Genomic DNA, 16,989 nt, shown 5'->3' with positions numbered 1-16,989 from the left:
TAAGTATCTTTTCTGCAAGTTGAACATTCCTAGCTACTTCAGCCTCTCTTCATATGACTTGCCTTCCAAGCCCTTGATCATCTTTGTTGCCCACCTCTGGACCATCTCTAACTTCTCTACATCCTTTTTAAAGCATGGATCCCAAAACTGAATTAGCCTTTTGTGTGGCTGCATCACATTGCATCCTCAGATTGGGCACATCTATATGAGAAGCTTATCAAATTCACTCATGACTCGTTACTGTGCAGTAATGCACATGTAGAGGTGATCCTGGAGCAAATTTGCTCCCAGATCAGCCTGGCCACTCGAGGTCTGGCCTAGGGTGGCGGGCAGGGAGCTTCTGACACAGGGCTGGACTGCCTCTATGGCAGCCCCTGCCTCAGGCCTGTAAAAGCCTGCAGGAATTTTGAGCTGTGGGGCATGCCAGTAGGAAGTCTGAGAGCACTCCAAGCCCTTGTGTCCCCCTGGACAGGCTGCAGTCCAGCTGCCCCAGCCTGCCAGCACCACTGTGTGACACTGCAGTGCTGTGCAGCTGCCCAGCCCATGCTGTCCAGGCCAGCAGGGTGCTGCAAGATGCTCTAGGATGCTGTAGGTTCCAGCCAGGCCTGCCAGCATGTAGACCCAGCTACAGGCAATTTCTGGCTGTTGTGGCCAGCTCCTGCTGCCCACAGACCACCCCCAGCAGCCTGCTCTGAGCCTGTAGGTGCTGCAGGGCATTGGCTCAGCTGTACATCTGTCACTGTCATGCTGGGCCCCTGCACTGGGCTTCGCAGGCAGCTGCCCAGTCCCAGCAGCACAGGGACAGCTGCATGGAGGCCCAGAGAGCTGGAGTAGGATGTCCAGTGGCATCCTTCTCTCCCACAACCATGCCAACACCCATGCCTACCACCCAGGGCCCCAACTGGTCATAGAAGGAAACTGGTGGCCTCATGGCACTGTGGAGCGAGGTAGAGGTGCAGCTCCAGTTCGACTGGGGCGGCCACTCCAATGGCCACATCTATGAAGGGCTGTCAGGCCAAATGCAGGAGTGCTGCATAAAGGTCAAGGCCTTGCAGGCCTAGTGGGTTGCCATCACAGACTACAATCATCAGTTGGAGAGTGCCTGTAAATCCATGCCCTTTATGTGGCAACTGACAGACATCTTCATGCCCCAGGACCCAGGCCACAGCAGCACATGAGGCCTGCCCAAGCCCTTGCCTTGGCCTGGCACACCTGGTAACACATTAGCATGGGAGGGCCCCTTGGGTCTGCAGCAGCCTGTCCCACCCAGGTCCCCAGCTGCACCCTCCACCAGCAGATTGGGGAGCCAAGGCCTGTGCTTGCCATGCCAACTCTGCAGCCCCAGGCCATGACATGAGGTGTGGCCAGCCATGACACCACCAGCCACCAGCAGTACCAGCTCCTTCCAGGGGAGTGAGGGTGGGGGCCCAGCTGGGCCCCCACCCTGCACTGACACAGCCAGGTGGGTAGGGGGCTTCTGACGTACCAAGGAATGCATTGATGCTAGTGGTGGTGTCCTCCTTGGTAGTGGGGTGCAGAGATGTGTGGTGCAGCCACAGTTAGCTCTCCAGGTGGTGCTGGGCATTGTGGAGCGGTCCAGTCTTGCCCTCTGTGCCACTGTAGCTCAGGGTTCCATGCCAGGTGCACAGGTTCGCCCAGGGCACCATGGCCAGCAGAAGCAGCAAAGCATAGCGGGTTGGGACCCCTTGGTCTGTACAAACAGCTCCTCATGCAGTGCCTGTGGCACAAGCAGCAGGGACATGCTCAGGGCACAGCAGCAGTGTTGTGGGGGCTAGCCTTGGGGCACCTCCCCAGAGAAGACCCCTACTGAGATGACAGGGGCAGGGACATGGACAGCTCCTCACCCCAGTCTTCTGGGAACCTTGTGCCTCCTGAGCCCAGGTGCTATGGGCTCGGTGGCAATGCATTGGAGCAGCTGGTCTGCAGGAGGAGGTGGAGGGCAGTGGGGTCTGGATCATAGAAGCAGGCTCCTGCCTGGGCCTGTGAGGAGGTTCTGCAGTATCAGCAGCTAGGAGCCCCTGGCCTGGTCCCCACCTGAGGTCTGGTGCCACTCAGCACCCCTGCCTGGGCCCAGGCCTGCTGCTCACCCTGGCTCCACATGGGCACTGCCTGCAGTGGAGCCAGGACCACATGCTGCCCTGTTGGCTGTGGACAGCGCCTGCTGGAGGGGGACCCACCCGTGCTGGGGGACCACCAGCTGCTGTGGTGGGTGAACCCCCCACCCACCACAGTTGCTATGGCATGTGCCCCATGGGGAAACACCCAGAGGCCAGGGTGCTGGTAGTCTGTGCCTGGGCTTGGCCCCCTAGGTACCACCACCCCACAGCCCACCACCCTGGCACACAAAGAACATTGTATATAGTTTTCACAGGGAAGAAGGTGTTTTATTGTTGGTGTGTGGGGTGTGTGGTGGAGGGGCTCTGTTTGTTGAGGGGGGAGTGCTCTGTTTATTAGGGAGGGAGGGGGATCTGGTTGATGTTAGGGAAATGAAAACGTGTTCTTCTGAGATGTGCCTGTAGTGAACATGGTGCTGGGAGTGGGTAGGGGCTGTGGAGGGATAATGAGGGGCTGTTCAGGCAGGCTAGAGTGGGAAGTGCTGGAAGAGGTATTCATCTAGACAGGTGGCTGATCCAGGCTGACCTGGACAGGCTCAGCAAATGGGCGGACGAGAACCTGAGGGTGTTTAATACTGAAAAATGCAAGGTTCTCCACCTTGGGAAGAAAAATCTGCAGCATCCTTATAGGCTTGGCAGTGCTATGCTGGCTAGCACTACAGAAGAAAGAGATTTGTGGTCATCATTGACAACAAGATGAACATGAGCCTGCAATGTGATGCTGCAGCTAGTAAAGCAAAAAAACACTGGCTTGCATCCATAGATGCTTCTCAGGCAAATCCCGGGACATCATTCTCCCCTTGTACTTGGCCTTGGTGAGGCTGCAGCTGGAGTACTGCATTCAGTTTTGGGCTCCATGATTCAAAAAGGAGCTTGAGAGAGTCCAGAGAAGAGCCACGCGCATGATCAGAGGTCAGGAAAACAGACCTTATGATGACAGGCTGAGAGCCATGGGGCTCTTTAGCCTGGAAAAGCACAGGCTCAGGGGCGATCTGGTGGCCACCTATAAGTTTATCAGGGGTGACCACCAGTATCTGGGGGAACGTTTGTTCACCAGAGCACCCCAAGGGATGACGAGGTCAAATGGTCATAAACTACTACAAGACTGTTTCAGGCTGGACATAAGGAAGAATTTCTTTACTGTCTGAGCCCCCAAGGTCTGTAACAGCCTGCCATCAGGGAATGCCTGCTTACCAAAAAGGCAGCATACACCCAGTGGAAGCGGGGTGCTATCTCCAAAGAGGAGTATACCTCCTCTGCTCGGGCCTGTAGGGGAGTTGTCAGGAAAGCTAAGGAGGACATAGAGCTAGGACTAGCGGCCAAGATCAAGGATAATAAAAAGTCCTTTTTCAAATATATAGGGAGGATGAAGAAAGCACCGGATAATGTGGGGCCCCTGCAAAGTACGCTGGGCAATCTGGTGGTTCCATCAGAGGAGAAAGCGGAACTCTTTAACCAATTCTTCACCTCTGTTTTCATGTGCAGGGACAGGGATTTCCCTGCTGTGATGCCAGACAGACTCGAGGGGAACGCCTCCAGACCTCAGGTTGGGGAGGACTGGGTTAGAGAGCTTCTGAAGGGGCTGGATGTGTTCAAGTCAGCGGGTCCAGATGCTCTCCACCCCAGGGTGTTGAGGGAGCTAGCTGGGGTTATTGCAGGGCCCTTGGCATGGCTTTTCGAGCACTTGTGGTGCTCGGGCCAGGTGCCAGATGACTGGAAGATAGCTAACGTTGTCCACATCTTCAAAAAAGGGAAGAGAGAGGACCCAGACAACTATAGGCTCGTCAGTCTTACCTCTAAGATTTTTCTTCCCAAGGTGGAGAACCTTGCATTTTTCAGTATTAAACACCCTCAGGTTCTCGTCCGCCCATTTGCTGAGCCTGTCCAGGTCAGCCTGGATCAGCCACCTGTCTAGATGAATACCTCTTCCAGCACTTCCCACTCTAGCCCGCCTGAACAGCCCCTCATTATCCCTCCACAGCCCCTACCCACTCCCAGCACCATGTTCACTACAGGCACATCTCAGAAGAAACTCTTTGAGAAGATCCTTAAGGAGCACATCTGTGATGGGCCGGCTTCAGGGATGATGCTCAAGGGCAACCAGCACAGTTTCATTAGGGGCAGGTTATGTCAGACCAACCTGATTGCCTTTTATGATCAGGTCACAAAGGCAATGGATGCAGGTGTCACCTTGGACATAGTCTTTCTAGACTTTAGCAAGGCCTTTGACACCGTCTCCCACCCCATCCTCATTAAAAAACTAGGCAACTGTGGCATTGATGCCTACACAGTCAGATGGATTGCAGATTGGCTCAAGGGTCGTACTCAGAGGGTGATGGTGGATGGGTCATATTCAACCTGGGGGGAAGTGGGCAGCAGAGTCCGCCAGGGCTCAGTCCTTGGGCCTGTGCTGTTCAATTTCTTCATCAGTGATTTGGATGACGGGGTGAAATGCAACCTGTTTAAATTCGCTGATGATACCAAAATTTGGGGTGAGGTGAGCACACTAGTAGGGAGGGAAAGACTGCAGCAACATCTGGATAGGTTACAGGAGTGGGCTAACATAAACAGGATGCGTTTCAATACTGACAAGTATTGGGTGCTGCACTTAGGCAGTAGAAACCAGCAGCACACTTATAAGACGGGAAACTCCCTTCCTGAGAGCACGGAAGCAGAAAGGGATCTTGGAGTCATTATTGATTCCAAGATGAATATGGGCCGACAATGCGAGGTCTCGGTTGGTAGAGCTAACCGCACCTTGTCGTGCATCCACAGGTGCATCTCAAGTAGATCCAGGGAGGTGACACTCCCCCTCTATGTGACACTGGTCAGGCCACAGCTGGAGGAGTGTGTCCAGTTCTGTGCGCCCCATTTCAGGAGAGATGTGGACAACATTGAAAGGGTCCAGAGGAGGGCCACCCGCATGATCCAGGGACAACAGGGCAGATCCTACATTGAAAGACTCCGGGACCTAAACCTGTTCAGCCTTCACAAGAGAAGGCTGAGGTGGGACCTGGTGACTGTCTATAAACTCACTGGGAGGGACCGGAAGGGTTTGGGGGAGACACTGTTTCCCCTAACAACCCCTGGCGTGACAAGGAACAATGGACACAGATTATTGGAGAGTAGGTTTAGATTAGACATCCGCAAGAACTACTTCACAGTTAGGGCGGCTAGGAGCTGGAACCAACTTCCAAGGGAAGTGGTGCTGGCTCCTACCCTGGAGGTCTTTAAGAAGAGGCTTGATGCCTACCTGGCTGGACTCATATGAGTCTAGTTTTTTCTCCCGCCCAGGTGGGGGGTCAGACTTGAAGATCTACAAGGTCCCTTCAGACCCTACTTCTATGATTCTATGATCAGAGTTGGTTCAAGCACCTACATTGAACACCTTCAAGAACAAATTGAATGCTTATCTTGCTGGGATCCTATGACCCCAGCTGACTTCCTGCCCTTTGATCTTCTGAGATCCCTTCCAGCCCTAATGTCTATGAAATCTAGCACCTCCTGTACCTGGTGCCCTGGCTCAGCTGGTGGGTGCATGGTTCTCCTGGCACCTCAGCATGGGGGATGGCCACTGTCACTGCCATCGCAGGTGGTGCTCCTACCACCAGACATACTCTGCTCACCACACCTCCTCTACCCAGGCCTCACAGAAGAGCTCCCCCCAGGCCTCACAGATGTTAGCACACAGGCTGCAATGATAACCAGGGGGAGGTTGTTCTCAGCAAACTTGAGGTGGGTTTGCATATCTAAAAACAGGTTTCCTTTGGAAGCTGATTCTAAGAGCCTGACTCTAAACACTTATGCATAAATTATACTATTCTGTATTTGACTAGTATTAACAATACACTTAGGAAGCTTTATATAACTCTATCACAAAGCTATAACATGGAATAATTCAGACTGGCTAAGTGTTTATTTTATGCCAGTCTCAGTTTATGCAAAGTAGGTGTTCTAAAATCATACAAAAATAGAATATACCTTCAGTGAAAAATTGTTCTAAGTCTTATGAGGAACAAAACCCCATATAGAACTTTTGGCAGGGTTAAGGGAAACCTGATGGACAATTGAAGTATGGGGCTGCATGAGAATGTAAACTTGCCTACATTTCCTAAGGGAAAGAAACGTGAATATTTAAGATAGGACACTAACTCTCCAGTAGAGAGAAAGTCTGTTAAATGAGCAGTTCTCAGTTAAAAATTAATTTGCACTAGCTGCTGGCTGACCTGTGAACAAGATGGAAAGGAAATTCCTATACACTGCTATAATTCCATTGCCAGTGACTCTGCATGTGAATTCTCAGAAAGAGCAACTACATTTTACATGTGGGTGAAAACATTAACACACAACGTCTGGCAAAGCATCAGTGAGAAGAAAAAAAACAGGGATATAATGAATCTGTTTACTTCATGCATGGTATTAAGTAACTTCCTCATAATGTAAAGAACTATCTTTTCTGGGCTTCGATTTCCAGGGCTACTGGAAGGAATCTTTTTTGGTCCAAACTTGTTGCTTGCTTAAACAACAGTGCTTGAACAACAGAATAAAATATGTATTCAAAGGGGAAGGGTAGCTGAGTCAAAGCAATGATTTGTCATATCCACAAGGGAGGCAACAAGTGATTAACTATAATAAAACATTTCTGAGTGTTTTTGGGGTTTTTTGGGTTTTTTTTGTCTATTCCCACTATTGCCTGCCTCCACCATTAGAAATGATCTATCACCTCTATGATGTGTATTCAACTGGAATGCCTTCCAAGGACAAAGAATAACTTCACTTACAAATAGCCCCCAAGGGTACTGAGCACTATACAGCATCACAAAGACAATTAAAGACAGCTCTATTTAAAGCTATCAAAGTTCTGTTTTTCTCCTATTTTCTATTGCTAGGAAATTCACATTTTTCTTTTTAAATTTGAAGGGAAATGGCACAGTAATGTCTTTATTTAGAAAGTACACTTTCATTCTCTGTCATTATAAGTCATTCTTGCAATTCTGTATGGTATATGAGAGAAGCCTGAAGTCCCAATTGTAAGAGGTGTAGAGAATGCTCATACTATATAGAAGTGTGTGTGTGTACACATACATATTATATATGTATGTATTTATCCACTCTCCCTGTATCTATCCACTCAGTCAGCATGTGCGTAATTGCCAGGCTATGTGATAGCATCCTCAGTGGCCATGTGCAATTCCTGTAGTCCACCACTGAACTTAGTCACCAGACAGTCATCAACAATATGTGAGATGGTGTGTATTTTGCCACACTTACAGTCTGGTTTGTCATGAAGACACCAACAGTGGATGCTGGCTGCACCTCATATGTTGGCAAGGTATCAGCATTCACATTGTGCCAACCATCAGTACCTGATTCACACCAGGGAAACTAATGATCCTCTTAGAAAACTTAATTTTGAGAACTTTTCAAGGTATCCCAGCGTTACTGCCACTGACCACCCAGACGTTATTCAGTCCTACGGTTTTCATGCCATTGAGCCTGCACTCTGAATCTTGCAACTTAATGTTGAGGGTCTGTCAGCTGTCAGACAAAACCTAATCAGTGCATTTACCCAAGTCCAAAATTATTCTGAATGAAGATGACCCCTAATACTTACCTGATATACATGGAAAATGATAACACATTTATAGGAAGGTCATCTTAAATTCATCCTCCACACCGCTTCAGAGAGGAAAGTAATGAGAGGGGGAAGGAGGTAGAGAGCCAGGTGGTGGAGGAGTCAAGTGGCCAAACCCCTCCCTTTGCCCCCCTCACATCTTGCCCCTACCACATCTTGCCCTGACCGTATGCGCTTCCCCCCCCCCCGCCCTGCAGCTGCATACTCTGGTACCTCCCCACTTTCCTGGTCTCCCAGCCTGGCCCCCAGCCACTGCCCCTGCCCCCTTTTACCCTGCCAACACAACTCTGGTCCCAGCTCCAGTTCCAGTTCCAGCATGGCTCCAGCCCTACTCCAGTGTGGGGGATGGAGCCCATGGTTGCTCCAGCTATGTCCAGAGCAGTCATGTGCTGCCTGTCCCAGGCAGGCAAGCCAATTTCGAGCTACAGTGTAAGAGGTGGGAGAGAGGTGGAGATGAAAGGGAGGAGACTGTGAAGGGCAGAAGGGAAGCAATGACTGCAGCTCTGATCCCAACTCCAACACCAACTGGAACCTCAGCCCCAACCCCAATCCCAACTCCAACTTGGGGGCAGAGCTGGAGCTGCAGCAGCCCCCTCTCTCCCCACTGCCTTGTACTTGAATCCAAAATGAGGAGCTCCCCCCCCCCCCCCCGCATGTTAAATGGTGAAAAAAAGCTCAACTTGGATTTAATTAAATAATTTACACATACACGCACAATACAGAACATTCTATAGGTGTATGTGTGTATATATAATGGCTTTCATGGACTGTTTGAGTCAACCCATAAACAGAATATAGGATATGAAAATACAAGGTGCTTTGCATCTTAATCTAAGTCTGTAAGGAGGAAAGGATGAGAGTGAAGAGGAGAGAGTGAGTGAAGGAACTCGTGAGAAAAGACACTGTTAATACATATATGCAAGGACGAAGAGTTAAAGCAGTATTATTTGTCACTGACAGCACTTTTTCAGGAGACTGTATACTCAAACAGCCAACCAGCCCTTATAGATTCTGTGGGGCTTTCACACAGTGAAAAAGGAGAAAGAAAACATTTTTAAAAATAGAAACATATGACTAACAAGCCATAGAAACGGTTAGACTTAGGTGCTGGTGTATCATGTGAAATTAACTCGGCACTGATTACATTTGAAAAGTCTTTCTTGAGTTTTAATTTGATGCTTAGATGAAGATAAAACCATTATGGTGATGGGTCAGGACTGGCCCCATGCACATGAAGCCAGGCCCAATGCACACTGCACATTGCAGGCCGGTCTAGGATGCATGCTGCATGTAGCAAGTGGGCTCAGGGGCAGGACTGCGGGCTGGTTGTTAAGTAGGACTTGGTTTAAATTGTGGGCCCAGCTTGATATCATGGCCCCATTGTGGCTGGGGCCTCCATTTTCACACCCAGATTGTGATGCCCCCATGCTTTCTGATTGCTCCTGTTTACTGATGACTGCCACAGGCTGGAGGAAGCGCTCCTTGACCAGCAGCAAAAGCCTGGCAGCCCTGGGGAGGGGAAAAGATGTTGCAAAAGGGACAGAGGGAAGGGAGAGCTTGGGGATAGGTATGGAAGTGTCTGTTTGCTCCTCTGGGGGAAAAACTGGGGCACAGGGGGTTGCAGGTACCTGGAGGCTACCTTGGCAGACATACAGGCTTAGCACCAGGTAGGGGAGTGGCTGCTCACTCCTCCACACGTGTTCTCTTTCCCTGCCCCAGCAAGTGGCCATATCATGGCATTTCATTGCAAATTGCATTTTTTGTAAAAAAACCCAAAAAACCCAAACACTTAATTTTATGATTTCATGACAAATGTGAAATTGTGATTTAAACCAGGCCCTAATGATAGGGTTTCTGCAGGACACATCTTTGACATCCCCTATAAGATATAACTCTACCCTGCCTCCTGCCTGACTTCAAACAAACACAGGTAACTAAGGGCTACTATACATGTGCAGGGAGGCTGCTCTGGATCTACCATTACATTACCTATAATAAGAATAACATAATTGATCTCCCACTGAGGTCAGGGAGAAATGATATAGTACTGAATGTTTTGGTGCATTTAAGAGATTTTTCACATCTTATTCTGAATAATTAGTATGAGAGACAATAGTGAATTTGATTGTTTATTGATACTCATGTTTTCAGACATCAGTTACAGAAAATGCCCTGACAAACTCAAGCACAGTGCCAGCAAACATCTGGTCCAGACATGAAGACATCCTTGTAGGTGCTCATCACATATGATTTCCCAGCTATGTGCATGTCTGTTTGCCTGTTCATCTTTATACGAATATTTTTAAAGTACTCGAAGTCTGCTTAAGTGTTTTATGGAACAAATGAAAAGACCAGGTCTCCACCCTGTAGAGGTCATAATCTAATTTTATGAACATCAGAGAGATATGTCTGGAGGGGAGTGGTCAGTAGGATTTATTTTCATAAGCAGTTTTCCATTATATTTTCATAGTGAATCATAGTTATGTTGAATGAAGTAGTGACTTCTAATGATGAATCCTGTAAAACTATGTACAGGCAGTCCTCGACTTACAACATTTCAAGTTACAACTTTCCGTACTTACAACGTTTATAAACACCCTGTTTCAACTTTATGATGTCAGTTTCAACTTACAATGCTTGATCCGATGCAATGCCATGCCAGTGAACAAGTTCACTGTGTTGCTCATCTCCCTGGAGAACATCTGTCCAAACTTGCTTGGACACTTTCTTTAAGAAAGCAGACAAGACTCCAGAAAAACCAAGACTTCTGAGAAGACTCTAGCCAAGAACCCTTCAAAAAGTCCAACCAAAAGCTCTTCAAGAAGTCCAGGAAAGTCACCTCAAAGAAGTCCTTCCAAATCAATATGATTGCTGTTTACGATATAAATACATTGATGTAGCTATATTACTCATCTATAATTGATCAAGTACAGAATTCTGGGGGGGGTTTGGTGAAAATAGGGTATCAGGCCTTGGTTCAAGAACCAATCCCCCATTTATAACATTGTCTCTTAGGAGAAAACTGGTTCCGAGCTACAACGTTTTAACTTAAGACACACTTTTCAGGAACCAATTGTGTTGTAAGTCCGAGGATTGCCTGTATCATGCTTGACGCATATTGTATTTCAGACAAAGATGAAATGTACTGTAAAAGTCATACATTTGATTTTAGAGGATGAGGAAAAATACTATAGATGTTGATAAAAAAAGATGATTTAAAAATACAGATTCATTAAAAAAAAAACCCTGAAAAGATATGGTACTTACGAAGATATTCATGACATAATGAGGGACAAAAAGGTAGATTATAGGGCTGTGCAAAGCTTCAGGTGCTGATTCAGTTTGGAGTAGATTTGGCCCAATTTGGTGGCTGAATCTCCAAATCCGAATTGAATCAGGAGACCAAAGGAGAAAAGGTCCAAATTGATCCGAAGCTCTCCGAATCGCAAAGGAAAAGTTTCAGAGAGCTTTGGCGATTTGAGCAGTACCCACCCACTGCTGCATATATGAAAAGACTGAAGAAACTGGGCTTATTTAGTCTGGTGTAGAGAAGACTGAAGGGGATTGAATAGCAGCTTTCAACTACCTGAAGGTAGAGGATGGAGCTAGATTGTTCTCAGTGGTGGCAAATGACAGAATAAGGAGCAATGGTCTCAAGTTGTTGCATCAAGGAAAGTTTAGGTTAGATATCAGGAAAATATTTCTCACTAAGAGGGTAGGAAAACAGGGGAACAGATTACCCAGTGAGACTGTGGAATTTAAGACCTGGCTTGACAAAGTCTTGACTGGGGAAAATCCTGCTCTGAGCAGGGGGTTTCACAGATTCATAGATGTTAGGGTCAGAAGGGACTGCAATAGATCATCAAGTCCAACCCCCTGCATAGGCAGGAAAGAGTGCTGGGTTCAGATGACCCCAGCTAGATGCCCATCCAACCTCTTCTTGAAGACCCCCCAGGGTAGGGGAGAGCACCACCTCCCTTGGGACCCCATTCCAAATTTTGGCCACTCTAACTGTGAAGAAGTTCCTCCTAATGTCCTGTCTAAATCTGCTCTCTGCTAGCTTATGGTCATTGTAACAGGGTCCCCATTGAGACCCTGTTGCTAAGGGAATGGGGGCAGCTGGAAATAATTACACCATGAGGAGGGCGGGCCCCCGGCCCTAAGGAGCCAATGGCAACTAGACTCTGGAGGATAAAATGGAGAGGAAGAGGAGGAGGGGTGCCTTCAGGCACTGCAGTGGGAGCACAGAGAGGAGCTGCAAGAGAGGGTGACCCAGAGAGAAAGATCTGGGAAGTGGAACCAGACCCAGGATCAGAGGGGGCAAAAGGGATCCCGGAGCCCAGACATGGACTGACCTGGACACTACAGGGACGACGGTGAGTAATGAGAGGAGCAGACCTGCACCACAGACAGGAGCAGAAGCTGCTATTGAAGTTTGGGGAGGCGCCGGTGAGTTGAAGAGGTGGCGAGAGGGGGAAGGACTCTTACACAGACCCTGGGAAGCTCCGGGGGACTCTAGGACACCCCAAAAGGGAACACGGGGCTGAGGTCAGGGAGGTCAAGAGAGAGCCGCGGAGTCTGCACGCCGGCTCTGCCAAGGGAAAGCTGCAGGTGGCAGCTGTAACAAGCCGTTAATTGGCTCGTTAGTGGCCAGGAGAGGACCAACTGCTGCCGTAACAAGCTGCTAATAGAGTAATTGGATGAAGGTGGCGAGGCTTTCCTAAACTGTAACTCTGTAACGGGGGCTGGCTCGGAGGCTGGAGACCCCAGGATTAACCCTTCAGACTGTGATTCCCCGCCCCCCGTAGGGGAATTCCCTGTTAACACCTGCAAACCACTGAATAAAAGCAAAAAGGAGAAAACTAAATTTGTTTCAGGGTGGTACCTCCCGCAGGTACTTCCTCTGGTAACAATCAATTCCTCCCTATTTCATTTCTTTAAGATCCAAGTCATGGCAGGCGGGAAACACAAGGATAGAGGGGGTACTCCTCGGACATGCTGACGGTCATTATTTCTTGTGAACCCCAAGGGCGCCTTGGTGAGTAGAGCCTACACCAATTCCCTTCTGCACCCCCATGATGAATTTGTAGGCAGCCACAAGGTCGCCTCTCAATTTTCTCTTGCGGAGGCTGAAGAGGTCCAGATGCCCTAGTCTCTCCTCGTAGGGCTTGGCCTGCAAGCCCTTAACCATATGAGTGGCTTTCCTCTGGACCCTCTCCAGGTTATCCACATCCCTCTTGGAATACTGTGTGCAGTTTTGGGTGCCACACTTCAACTGTGGTCTGACCAGTGCCGATAGAGGGGAAGTATCACCTCCTTGGTTCTGTTTGTCATACATCTGCTGATGCATGATAAAGTGCAGTTAGCTTTTCTGATGACTTCGTCACACTGACGACTCATGTTCTCCCTATGTGCAGCATTTTGCATTTCTCCTTGTTAAATTGTATTCTATTTTTTTTCTGCCCGTTTGTCCAACGTGTCCACGTCTGCCTGTAGTTGTTAGACTAGATGACCTCCTGACGTCCCTTTCAACCCTAATTTTCTATGATTCTATGGTTCTATTTATTATTTTCCATTTTTGATTTTCCTCTACTTCTTGCTTTTCACTCATTCTAAGACATCATTTTGGAGGCAAGCAATTCTTTGAGCTGGGGCACTGTGTGTATATCAATGACTAGCCAATTGCCCATCAAGAATGATGGAGGGAGGCTGGTGGGGACAGAGCATCAGCACCTAACACCCCAAGCCACTGCTGCCTCCCAGGAATGGGGCAGGGAGGGTGGGGAAATTGCGCAAAGTGGCTACTGCTATCATGCACTGTCCCATGCAGCCATCACTCCCGTCTGGCCCTGCACCATCCCCCCCCCACCACCACTCTGCTTTCAGCCCCACACCCAGAGGTGAATTAATGTGTTCTGGTGCCCTGGGCAAACACAAAATTGGAGGCCTTCTCCCCCCATTCGGAGCTGGGCTGGTTTGGGGGGGGGCAGGGCCACTTCCTTTCCTGGTGCTGGTGAGGAAGGCAGGGGAAACCCTGCTGGGCTGGGGGTAGAGGGACACATGCCCACCTCTTCTCCCTGCTCCCTGCCCTCCCTGTCCTGCTATGGTCAAACATACACACATACAGACACGCACATGCAGGCTTGCACACAGATGGGCGTACACTACCCTCACTCTCTGCACATGGACTTACAGACACAACATAGTATCCCTGCTATGAACGCACGCGCATGCGCACACACACACTCTACTCACTCACTGTCTGCACATGGATACGGAGACAAACACACTCTCTCTGCCATGAACACAGACACACGTATGCACACATACAGATGGGTGCACACTGTATTCACTTACTCTGCACATGAACACACAGACACAAACACATGCCATAAACAGACACATGCATGCATGCGCGCGCGCACACACACGGATGGGTGCGCACTCTCACTCAGTCTACGCATGAACATACAGACACAAACACACTCTCCCTCCTGCCATGAACAGACATGTGCATGCAACACATGACACATGTATGCACATGCAGAGGGAGAAAAAGAATTGGGGTGGCAGGGGGCTGAGCATGCGTGCATGTGCCTCCACCGGTGGGAAAGTCTGTGGGGGTAGTGGGACTTGGGCCAGAGGAGAGCTGGGCCTGGAATTGGGATTGGGGCCAGGGTCCACTGGGCCTGTGAAGCTGCCTCTTCCCCTGCACCTAGAATCATTGCCGGACACCAGCGGCCCCCACAAAATGGCCATCCCCAGCTTTGCACCAACCCTGGCTGTCTCCCTGCCCTGCCTGGGGGGGCCTGGACCCAGGAGTCAGAGCATGGCCAGCCTTAGCTACACTGCCAGGCTGGAGCCCCCAGGATCCACCCACCTGCTCAGTGCTGGATGATCCCCAGGAAGAGCCCAGAGCAAACCAGCAACTCCTCAAAAGTTATGGCACCGGGGAGCCAAGGGTGGGGGGGGGGGCACATCACTCCCAATCTGAGCATGGGGCAAGAGCAGCTGCAGTGGTGAGCCAGACTCTGCCTGCTCCCTGCCTGTGCACATCACTGTTGCTGCTTTGACAGTGGCATGGCACCATGTGCCTCGCTGCCCAGCCTGCCCAGCAGGGATGCACATGGTGCCACGTCACTGTCAAAGGGGGGAATGGGGCATGCAGGCAGGGAGTAGGCAGAGCCCAGCCCCAGCTGCACCCACCCTACCCAATGCTTTCCCCTCCACTTGGCTACCTGGTGCTGCACCTCTGGAGGAGCCACCAGGCTGCTCTGGGCTCTTCCTGGGGATGACCCAAGGTGGGGTGGGCACAGGGGTTCTAGGGGCTCCATCCCCTCTGGCACAGCCAAGGCGGGCCCCCCTGGGTGTTGCAGGGAGGCAGCTGGGGCTGGTGTGGGGCTGGGGGACAGTGGTTTCATGAGGGCCACTGGACCAGGCAACATCCCTGGGTGTGGGGGAAGGGGTGGGCACAGTGGGCCCCAGTTTTGGCTCTGCTCCGCTCCCTTCTGATCCCTGTCCACTCCCAGCTGCACTCTCCCTCACCCCCCACAGACTTTCCCACCTTGGGGGGAGGCCCACGCATGCTCAGCACCCCCCAAATTTCTTTTCACATGTATCTGTAGTCAGAGACTTGGCACAATTTTAAGGCTGATGTTGTATTTCTAAACTGTGAATAACATTTTGTTCCAGCATTGCTGCTTGTGTTGATGATCATGACTGAGCGTTACTTAACAGCAACACCCTAGAATTTTTCTTAAAAGGTTTTCTGTGTCCTATTGCTTGGATATGTCCATCATTTGGCTAGAAGACTTCACAGGATATTTGTGATACTCTTGTGATACTGCTCATTTTAGACTAGTAACATTCAGAAAAAAATAGGTGGGGTCTTAAATTAAGTGAACAGAAGGAAACCAAGGAAGATATGAATTTAGTAAACAGAGGATGTCTTAATGCCATTGCATAACCATATCTGGTGATGAGGCTGGCATCACCATATCTAGAATACTGTATTTCATACAGGTTCAAAGAAGAAGTTAAGCTGTAATAGATATGAAGAAGATCTGCTAGGATGGCCAAGGGAAATGATGGCTTATATGAGAGTTGCCTAGAAGAACTTGACGCATTTAGTCTAGCAAACCATAGAGTGAGAAGGGATATCATTCCTATCTATTCCTAACTACACTGGGGAGATAAAAAGCAGGAAAGGAGAAATAAATATTTAAACCAGAGGACAGTGTTAGCACAAGAACAAATGGATACAAACTGGCCAGAAATAAATTGAGAGAGGAAATTAGAAGAAGGTCACTAACCTTCAGAGCAGTGAGGTTCTTCCAAAAAACTAACAAATCTAATTGCCCTTAAGATCAAGCCTGATATGTTTTTGAAAGGGAATTTGTGAGGTAGTGGCAGTAATAGTGGGATTCATTGATCAGAAAGTGCCTTCTAGTCCCGTCTCTTTAGTTTCAACTTCCTTTCCTCTAACCCTGTAATGTGACATGATAACTAATTAATATGAATTTTATTAGTAAATCTTTGATTGTTGCAAGAATGTTCCTGTAAGAAGCTACAGTGATGACAGTTATTTGGAGACATTACCTCATTTTAAATGGATCAGGCCATAATTGGTTTCCGTTTACTAAATCATGTATCATTCACATCTGCCTGAAGAGTCAAGTTTGGACAGTCAATACAACTTTGCCAGTATGTAATTTTCAGGGCAAGATGACAACATAATTATTTCCCAAACTCTCAGCTTCTCAGTTGAAACATTTATTTTATTGAGTATTATATTTTGCTTTTTCTTTATTACTGAGATCAGTTGTTAGCCTCCAGAATTAACTGTGTACTTTGAGAGGAAAAAAGAAATTGTCATTCATATCTTTACAAAATGTTTTTTCTGAGACACAACTTTAGCAAATGGTTAAATGATTTTTCTTCTCTGGCAACTGTGATATTTTACTAGCACTATGGTTTTTGTGAACATAATTCTAAGAAAAATGTACCCAAAATATCTCCCACACAGATACTTGCAATATTCTTTTGAACTCAGAATGAGCTTGTGACATTTGCAGATTTCTCTGGCTAAAAGCAAAAATTAAGTCCAGATTTCCAAGCTCCTTATTTTTTACCCACCTAAATTAACTGGCGAATATCAAATAAAAAAGTTTTTCTTTTTTTCCAGTTACCCCACAATATAATTGTCAAATAAAAGGGAAC

The sequence above is a fragment of the Crocodylus siamensis genome, chromosome 5 (genome assembly GCF_052110815.1).
Source record: "Crocodylus siamensis isolate JL-2025a chromosome 5, ASM5211081v1, whole genome shotgun sequence".
NCBI lineage: Eukaryota > Metazoa > Chordata > Crocodylia > Crocodylidae > Crocodylus > Crocodylus siamensis.
Note: the sequence above shows the minus strand (reverse complement) of the source record.